Below are 9,923 nucleotides of genomic sequence, written 5' to 3'. Positions count from 1 at the left end.
TCTAAGGTTTCCAAACCTGACACTTGGCATCCCTCAACTGCAACTTGAGATTCTGCCACAAATGGAAAAAGTGACATTGTACAACCTTGTCAGATCATGCCCACAGAGAGTTTGCTTGACTTTTTGCTAAGAAAACAGACATAGGCAAGGGACATTTGTGAGGCCTCTCTGAAGCACACTTCCATCTTTCTAATCTTAATGAGATCATATACTGTATAGTCCATGACCCATATCTGGATGTGGCATTTTTCAAGTTTTCTGCTAGGAATAGAAAATCATAGGCCACAATGGGCAGAATCAAGAAAAAGGATTGTACACAAATCTTAACAAAAACATCTACTGACTTGCAGCAAATCAAGGTTCATGAGACACTGATTCTTTTCCTGTTTGCCCCTGGTCTTGTCAAGCTGTGGTGTTACCAGTAGGAAACCCATGGACTGCTGGCTTCCAGTCACACAGTGTAGCAGCTGAAACTGCTCTGACCGTATGAAATTAAACAGGAGTGGCCATGTAATTGCTCCTGCAGGGATTGCTCTGCTTCAATAACACACTTTGTGATTGGGTTTGGGGAACGGCCGCCCTGACAGTCAAGGCAGAATAAACAAGGCAGGGGTTGGGGTGTCTATTCTGGTCACTGGCCTCATGTGCGACAACAGGACAGTACCCAGGGGAAATAGGCAGCCAGATGTGGCCTGTGCTACTTATAACTATACACACGCGCACACACACACTCTCAACTACCACCACTCTCTCGTCAGGGACTGTAGCAGGGGTAATTGATCTGACATTATGGGATGTGACAGGTAGTGCTGGGTCAATTGTAGGGAGCAGGCATCAGGTTGTACATAAGGAGGGTTCCCTTCACAGTGCACTGGCCATCATTTCTTTCCATTTTCTTCTTCTCTTTTCTTGTTACAGATAAAATAATTTCCATCTATTATTATGAAGAGTATGTCTTGCAGGATTATATTAAATTGCTGAATTGGCCCTTGTGTGTGAAAAACGATGACAGGACTAAACAAGCCTGAAATGTGTTAGCTTAGACATGATTCAGTTATCTGGATGTCTTATTTTTTTTACAGTTTCATTCATTCATTCTTCTTCTCTTTTCGGCTTTTCCCTGCAGGGGTCGCCACAGCGAATCAGTTGCCTCCATCTAACCCTGTCTTCTGCATCCTCTTCTCTCACACCCAGGGCCGGTCCTAGCTATGGGCAATGTGGGCGGCCGCCCAGGGCGCATTCTCCGTGGGGGGCGCATGAACGCCCGAAAAAGCAAAAAAACGGTCATTTTCGATACCGCTCATTAAGTTAGCGGAGCGGGTGCCCCGGGAGCGGGGTGTTGACAAGGCAGAGGGGGGCGTCGGACAGACCGATGGGGGCGCACGGCGCATCCAGGGTCACACGGGCGGCTGTTCGGGCGCACGAGAAAATGTTCGCCTCGGGGGGGGGGGGACTGACTTACCATGGGGACTGACTCACTTCTGGAACCAGCCTCAAGTGGACGTTTGAGGAACTGAGGCAGTTTTTGGCACTTGACATGTGTTGGCTTCATTTCACAGTGACAGAGGTTGACACTTGGTAGCTAATCTGTTATTGGTTTGTTTCCAGCATGTCTGATCTAGTATTCAAAGAATGTCTCTGTCGATTTTGGTAATTTGAAAAAAGACGTGGAAATGTTTTTCATATTTTGAAAAACCTCTGAACTTCCGAATTGTAGGGGGTTTGGAAGATTATAATCTGCTTGCTGCATTCACATAATAAATACCTGAGGCATAAATGTTAAATACAATTGTATACACTTATAAAATACTGCAGAGTCAATATGTTTTTTTGTTTGAAAAGGCAAAAAACAACAACCCAGCATTCCAGGTAAAGAATAAACCAGACTGCTGTGTTTCTTTACAAGTTACTGCCTCCAATTATCAATCAGAGTAATTGCATGACGCAGTGAGTATATGCTGCATGCTCGTGCATATGCACCTCCATCTGTGCATGAGATAGAAAGAAAATGATTACCTGCTCATAAAATCATTGTTTATCAGTGACCAAAAACCCCACAGGTACCTTAAGTATAGGTAGTGGTTTGAGTAATGAGTTTCATATCTGCCCATAGATGGGTTCCACAAAAATGTGAGTTAGGCAGCACTAGACTAACTGGTTTGGTAGGGCTACATTTAAACATGTTAAACATGGATCATTATTTTTAACATTTATAAAAGATTAGATGTCATACACGTATTTATGGATTCTAGTGCTGGAGGAGATGCATGACACAACATCCCCAGCACTATGATTTTAATGTGGTTATACACAAGCATCACACCTTACCACCACAACAGCAAGCCATGTTTGAAGGACAGCATCAGAGCCTGTGTGAGTAACGCATTCAGATTTTTGGTCATATTAATAACCCTTTTCATGAAATAGGTCACCAGCTCTTTGTGAGATATTACACAGGCCATCCCATTTATCATGTCCTCACTCAGTCTTCGTACATGTTTTAGGGCTCTATATTCACAAAATACCTCCTGATGTCTCCTGATGGTTCCAAAAATAAATAAAAGATCTCTGTGTGGCAGAGTTTTCAATAACAAGCTCATCTTCTCTGGAATCATCTTCTTATCCAAAGTTGAGAGGCCAGCTTGCTTGACTCACTGAAAAATAAACTGTATTTCAGCCTTCATCCTCATTCATGCATTAATTACTAAACCCATTCAGTTTATATTAAATGATGTGTGAATGGTTATGTATGCAGTATGCATTATGTTTTTTTTCATCTGTATCCAAGTATGTAGACTTTTCTGTGCATTTTGATTGCATTGCCGATTTCTCAGATGAAATGTTTTCACAGACCAACTCTCTCGTCAGGGACTGTAGCAGGGGTAATTGATCAGACATTATGGGATGTGACAGGTAGTGCTGGGTCAATTGTAGGAAGCAGGCATCAGGTTGTACATAAGGAGGGTTCCCTTCACAGTGCACTGGCCATCATTTCTTTCCATTTTTTTCTTCTCTTTTTTTGCTACAGATAAAATAATTTCCATCTATTATTATGAAGAGTATGTCTTGCAGGATTATATTACATTGTTGAATTGGCCCTTGTGTGTGAAAAACAATGACAGGACTAAAAAAGCCTGAAAATTGTGCTTAGACATGATTCAGTTATCTGGATGTCTTTTTTTTTTACAGTTTCATTCATTCTTCTTCTCCTTTCGGCTTTTCCCTGCAGGGGTCGCCACAGCGAATCAGTTGCCTCCATCTAACCCTGTCCTCTGCATCCTCTTCTCTCACATCCAAATATCTTCATGTCCTCACAGACCAACAAGACACCATTATTTAAAAAATAGACCAGAAACCAAAATAGCATAAATTATAAATCAAACTAAATAAACCATCCTGACTTGTTTTCCAAGCTTGAGAAAGAAATGTAGCTTTCCCTATTACCTATCACTACCCATTAAAATGAAACAACCATTTAATTCCATCATCGTCACACGAAACCATTTCTGGATTTTGCACAATTCATTCTAAACTTCCAAACTGCCATAATTCACACAACCTGTCCTCCTGGATGTTTTGAAATCTGCTAACTTTAAGGGGCAGAGGGAGGATTCTTAACTGTGCAGCTAAAGAGCCTTTGACTTATTGATATGTTTGTAATAACAAGCTTGATTTGAAGTTTTATCCTGTGATAGTGCCTCCTTTTATCAGAGACAATCCCAACCTGACAAGATGATAAATAACATATTTAGGTGTGTATGTGATTTTTAATGGAAATCTGTTTCTCTAGTTCTAGTAACACTCCTTTAGTACATGTGGTCTGACTCTAAGGTTGACAAACTCTGGACAACAGTCTTACAGTCTCAGTTGTTCATGTACAAATTAACGGAAGTTGTGAAATGTAGAGCTTGATAGATCAAGCCCTGCCGGCTTTGACATTGCCATACACACATAACCAATCAGTATGTAAAGTTTGCATGACTGTTTCTGTGTGTGTTTTGGCAATGTATAAAAATTGTCAGCTCCTCCCAAATTTGGCATCAGAAAGGTTTGAGGGGAGGAGGATGCTGTTCACTGATCATACTAGCATATGTTTGAAGCATATGGCCCTTTAGCCTCTAAGCGTCTAAGCAAGCAGGCCAGTGTATGTTTAATTGACAGCTTTGACATCAAACAGGTTTTAGACTGTTAGACAAGCTGACAAGAGCTTCATTTTAAGTCATCTTCATCTTCTTTCATTTTCCTTTTTTATGAACCAATGCAACAAAACAACGCTTAGTAAATTATTAGATAATAACATTTCATGAACATTATGTGTCTGCCACTCAGTGGCGTGTTCAGGGAGTGCACAGTGCACAGTGTATATCTTGGAAGCTGTGAAGCCGCTGACAGCCGCAGAAGAACGCCGTGGGCAGCAACAGATAAACGGCAATACAGTGAAAGCAGCACAAAATAACACCAAACAAAGCAGCAGCAAAATGAGGTGGTTACAACACCTAGTCAAAAGGAAAACACTATTAGCATGTGCTAGATGCACTAAGATTGATGCAGTGACATGTAACAATGGACATACCTTCTCAGAACACACACACTCACAAGGAGGAAGGATTGGACTCCAGGCAGCCGCCAGCATTCACCTGTGACCAGACCAGCATTAGCCACCTAGAAGCACCAAGCACAACGCCGAGAGAAACAACACTTACCACGGCCAACGATCACAGCAGCACACACAGGGAGCACAGAGCGGCACACAAACCTACAACCACAATTACAAATACCTTAAGTATAAGAACAAACAAAACGACGAGCGAGGTGAAGCAGCGAGAGGCCATACCTGTCAGGCACACGACCTCTGACCCGGAAGTAACACGGGTGACGGTGGGACCGCAGAGGAAGACCCGGTGCACGGACTACCATTTTTATACCGGCTCACCTCAATGACTGGCGGAAGTGAGGAAGGGAAACCATAGCAACAGTCAACAGATAGAGCGAGGGGAAAACAAGACAAGAACAGCAGTATCTAGCCTGCAAAAAAAAAAACAAGCTAGAAGAACAACTTGTGATTGACAGGAGCAACTGACACAGCATTTCGTGTCAGAGTGCACTGACAGGAGCAACTGACAAAGCATCTTGCGTCAGAGTTACCTTTATGTGGAAGACTGATGTGAGTACATTTTTAGCTGTAGCTAATCAGCTGTGTGACTTTCTCCATAACAAGTCTATTTGAGGATTTTCAGTCAGGATTTAGAGTGCATCATAGCACAGAGACCGCATTAGTCAAAGTTACAAATGACCTCCTAATGGCATCAGACAAAGGACTCATCTCTGTACTTGTCCTGTTAGATCTTAGTGCTGCATTTGACACCATTGACCATCAAATTCTTTTACAGAGACTGGAACATCAAATTGGCATCAAAGGAACCGCCCTAAGCTGGTTTAAGTCGTATTTCTTAGATCGATCACAGTTTGTTCACGTCAATGATGAATCCTCCATGCATACCAAAGTTTGTCATGGAGTCCCACAAGGTTCTGTACTAGGACCACTTCTATTCAGTTTATATATGCTTCCTTTAGGGAACATCATTAGGAATCACTCAGGAATCAAGTTTTATTGTTATAAATTATATTATATTGTTGCCGATGACACCTAATTATATTTATCGATCAAGCCTGATGAAACTAATCAATTAATTAAACTCCAAGCATGCCTTAAGGATATAAAAAGTTGGATGGCCTACAATTTTTTTATGTTAAATTCAGACAAAACTGAAGTTCTTGTAATTGGACCCAAAAACCCTCAGAAACTCTTTCTAGAGACTTAGTTACTTTAGATGGGATCACCCTGGCCTCCAGCTCCACTGTAAAGAATCTTGGAGTTGTTTTTGATTAGGATTTGTCCACTAACGTCCACATAAAATTTTTTTTCGAGGACTGCATTCTTCCACTTACGTAACATCAGCAAAGTCAGACACATCATGTCTTAAGTGGATGCAGAAAAACTAGTCCACGCATTTGTTACTTCTAGGCTAGACTATTGTAACCCTTTGTTATCAGGCTGCTCCAATAAGTCTCTTAGGACTTTGCAGTTAATTCAGAATGCTGCTGGACGTGTTCTGACAGGAACAAGATCAGAGATCACATCTCTCCCATATTGGCGTCTTTGTATTGGCTACCTGTTAAATCTAGAATAGAATTTAAAATTATCCTCCTTACAGATGTAGCAACTCAAAAGTTCCTGTGTTTCCATAGTGGTTCCGTGACTGGCTCCACAGGGAGGAGCAGTGATTTTAATGTTCTGCTCTCACCATAGACTGTATAAAGATACATCTTAACAGAAACGCTGGGGACACAGGGGTGAGCAGGTGAGCCGATCAATCCACTGACACACATGCACTGCTTCATAAAAATAGTTTTCACCCAAAACATACATTCAAAGGCATAGTAAAATCACAAATTCTTAGATTTAAGCGCATTTGCACTAGGGAGGAGGATTTTTCTGAAGCAGTCCAAACATTATTTAAATCTTTAAGACAGAGAGGGTATTCTAGATCCTTCTTGAGAAATTGTTATAAGACATTTCAGGACAGAAAAGAAAGGGATGGGGGAATTCGATCCCTCTTGTGACTATGTTCTCCTTAGTTGGAAGGATTTTAAATTATAAGTTTAAATCCAACTTTGAGGAGATATTGGGACACAGAGATCTTTTAAATGTTTTTCCTAGTTTGAGTGTGACCTCCTTACAGTAGAAATAGGAATCTTAAGAGACATTTTGGTCCAAACTAAGTTGCCATCATTAATGAGGGAAAAAAACATTGATGTTGGAGTCTCAGTTTTCCAGATTAAAATTTCTAAAAAAATAATAGGAACAATACATTACATAGGATTTTACAAGGATTTAGCCCAAGGTCGAAGAATTGTGTTTATGTCATCTTTTGTACAATTTGTCATGTCAGTATGTGAGTGAAACAAGAAATTCATTGTCGATATGTATGGCCCAACACAGGTAATAACATCAGAAACAAAAAAGAAACTTATACACTTATTGTTAAACATTTTTTACAACATGGTTTACTGTCAATGAGAATGGCGGGACTGCAGAGGAATGTCAATTGGTCAGATTGGGAGAGAAAAAAGAGGGAAAGGCAGTGGATATTTCAATTGGGGATAAAAAAAAACATTTGGCCTAAATATTAAATACAATTAATGTACATTTACTGAACTTCATACTTACCGTTTGTTTAACCATAAACCTAAACCTTACCTTTCCCTAACCCTAACCAGTTACTTACCTGTTGTCCTAAACCTAACCCTCTGATCCATCATAAGGGCGATGATCTTCCAAATTTACAATCACAACTGGACTCCAGTGTATCTGACCTTTCCGCTCCGTTACAAATGATGAATACAGCAACAGTTAATATGGTTGACACAATTAAATATTCAAATGTAGTTTTAAATAAATCATGTACGGTAATTTTAGAAAGAATTACGGAGATCCCTCCAGATGTGAATTTAAAACGTCCTTCCTGTGCCCTGACTGAGGGGGAAAGCGATGGTTTGAAGGTCAACATGATGAAAAAAGTGTTTGAATGTCAGAATGACACACCAAACCTTAATCCTGATGCCACCACCCTTCTACCTCCCTGGCGTGTTTATATTTCAGTTTTTGAGATATCCTGACATGTTATGACTGATGGTTAATGGTAAAGGAAGATAAGTCGATTGTTTATGCCTAAAAGGGAGGTTATTTATACATTAGCAGTTATGTCCGGTCCGGTTTGTGTTTTAGAGATGCATTATAAGTTGAGCAGTTGTCCCTATGTGTACTATGTTTTATGGTTTTGGCTCTAAAGTCATTTAAATACTCAAAGAGGGTTTGTGATTTACAGTATTACATAAATGTAGTGGTGGATTTCTTGAGTTAAACAAAACAAATGTATAGTTATATAAGCTAAAATGACAAAGCTAAACATGATCCATTCTTTGGATGTTATTGTACTTGAAAGAATGAGTGATGGTTATTTTCATAACGATATGCCTATTTCTGTCAAAGTGTGTATGGAGGATGCTTCCCACTGACATGTAAAAATGCAGAGACAACTGTATTAATGTATTTAAGATTAAACTAACACATGGAAACTGAAACATGTTTACACTAGGGGATGTTTATTGTTTTATGCCATGATGTTGGAAATTTGTAATAAAGAGACCTTGTGAGGAAAAGATGGTGGTTTGTGCTTTCGCTCACTGATTTTGTGATTCTGTTTTCCAGGAGAGAGTTGAGAGCAGTGAACTCCAACAAAATTCATTTGTTACTCCAGTTCCACACATTAAAACATACACAGTGTCAGAAAATCTTCATTAGCGAAACAGGTAATTCTGTTATAGTGCGTTTTTACCAACATACTTATCATTTTAAGAAACAAAACAAAAAGACAGTGCTTTATGAACATTTTAATAACCATGGGATTGAAAATTATGTGGTCTACGGGGTTGAGAATAACAATCAGTGGGGGAATTTAGAAAGGAAAAAGAGAAATTTTGGATTAACAGACTGCAGACGATGAGTCCTTTTGGACTAAATGAGAAATTTGTTATGAAGAATGATTGAGATATGAATGAAATAAGGACTTGAAGTCAATTGAAATATAAATTGTTTGGAAATTTGAGTATTTTATTTTATATTTGATTATGCCACTGTAAAATCCCTTTGATCTATAATTTCTGACAAAGGTTGATACACTCGATCTCAGGACTGGAGTGAGGATTAGCCAAAGTGTATCAACCTTTGTCAGAAATTATGGATCAAAGAGATTTTACAGTAGAGTAAATAACATAATGCCTTTTTCAATTCAAAATAATGAACTTTGAGGCTGAATTGCTAAAAAATGATACAGTAAATATGCTTTATACTGAGTGAGTGAACAGTGAGGATGGTCCTGAGATCAAGTGTAGCAACCTTTGTCAGAAATTATGGATCAAAGGGATTTTACAGGGGCGTAATAGGTTTGCTCGCTCCGTATCATGGACTACATGCATTTGCCATACATTCTGTAATACGGGCGCATTTCATATGTTACGGAAACTTACTGGAGACTAGATGGAGGCCAAAAGGGTCGGAGTCTGGTATATACTGCAAGGGAGAGGGGAGCGCTCATTTCTTCCTTGATCCTCATACAGTAAACATCTGTAGGAGAGAGGAGTGTTATTTTATAGGTGTGTAATTGCCTGAAGAAGACCATTATTGGTCGAAACCTTGTTTTTTTTATACACCTTGTTTGAGTATTTTATTTCACTTTTTAAAAAACAAATAAAAACATTTCTCTTTAATAATAAGAGACTCTCATTTTATTTTTAAGTACTTACCGGATTTTTTCCCCTTCCATTGGAACTGTTTTTTGTTAAAAAAATATATTATTATTATATAAGCACCATGAGTGACTGGACGGAGGTCCATTATGGTCGACAGAAATGGCAACGGCCCTGAGAAGAGACACGGTGTAGGTACCAGATCTGCTCGGCTTCCAGATCGGCTCGGGGTCCTTCATCTGCTCATTAGGTCACACGATACGATTGGCTGTACGCTTGAATGGGAGTACATTGTGATTGGCTCTAGTCATAGCAACGGCCATAGCAATTAGAAATGGGAGTACATTGTGATTGGCTGTATGTCGGACACTGTACGCCAGAGAGTTTTTTCGCGATGTTTGGTGATCGGCAGCAGCTATGGAGAGCTTTTACAAAGAAATTAAGTATTTTTTACAAAATATAAATCAATAAATTACACAATAAAAGGTAAGTCACACAGCGTGAATTAACTTTACTTAACTTTAACTTTCAACAGTACTTCAAAATAAAAGTCCTGGCTGTGACAGTGGCATTAAACATTACAATAGTGTAATAATAGTTTGTTAGTTAGTTTT

The 9,923-nt window shown here is 39.4% G+C and overlaps 1 long non-coding RNA gene across 1 annotated transcript; it reads right to left on the bottom strand.

Annotated features, from left to right (window-relative positions):
- Positions 1-4,573: 4,573 nt before the first annotated feature.
- On the bottom strand, positions 4,574-4,916 carry LOC113744054 (uncharacterized). The gene is made up of 3 exons (XR_003461254.1): positions 4,835-4,916; positions 4,704-4,756; positions 4,574-4,637 (listed from the first exon to the last, which is right to left on the bottom strand). It is a non-coding gene; the product is annotated as an uncharacterized LOC113744054 (long non-coding RNA).
- Between the last annotated feature and the right edge of the window lie 5,007 nt (positions 4,917-9,923).

This window comes from Larimichthys crocea, chromosome XX, assembly GCF_000972845.2.
Source record: "Larimichthys crocea isolate SSNF chromosome XX, L_crocea_2.0, whole genome shotgun sequence".
Classification (NCBI taxonomy): Eukaryota; Metazoa; Chordata; class Actinopteri; family Sciaenidae; genus Larimichthys; species Larimichthys crocea.
This window is presented reverse-complemented; position numbering and strand designations above follow the sequence as displayed.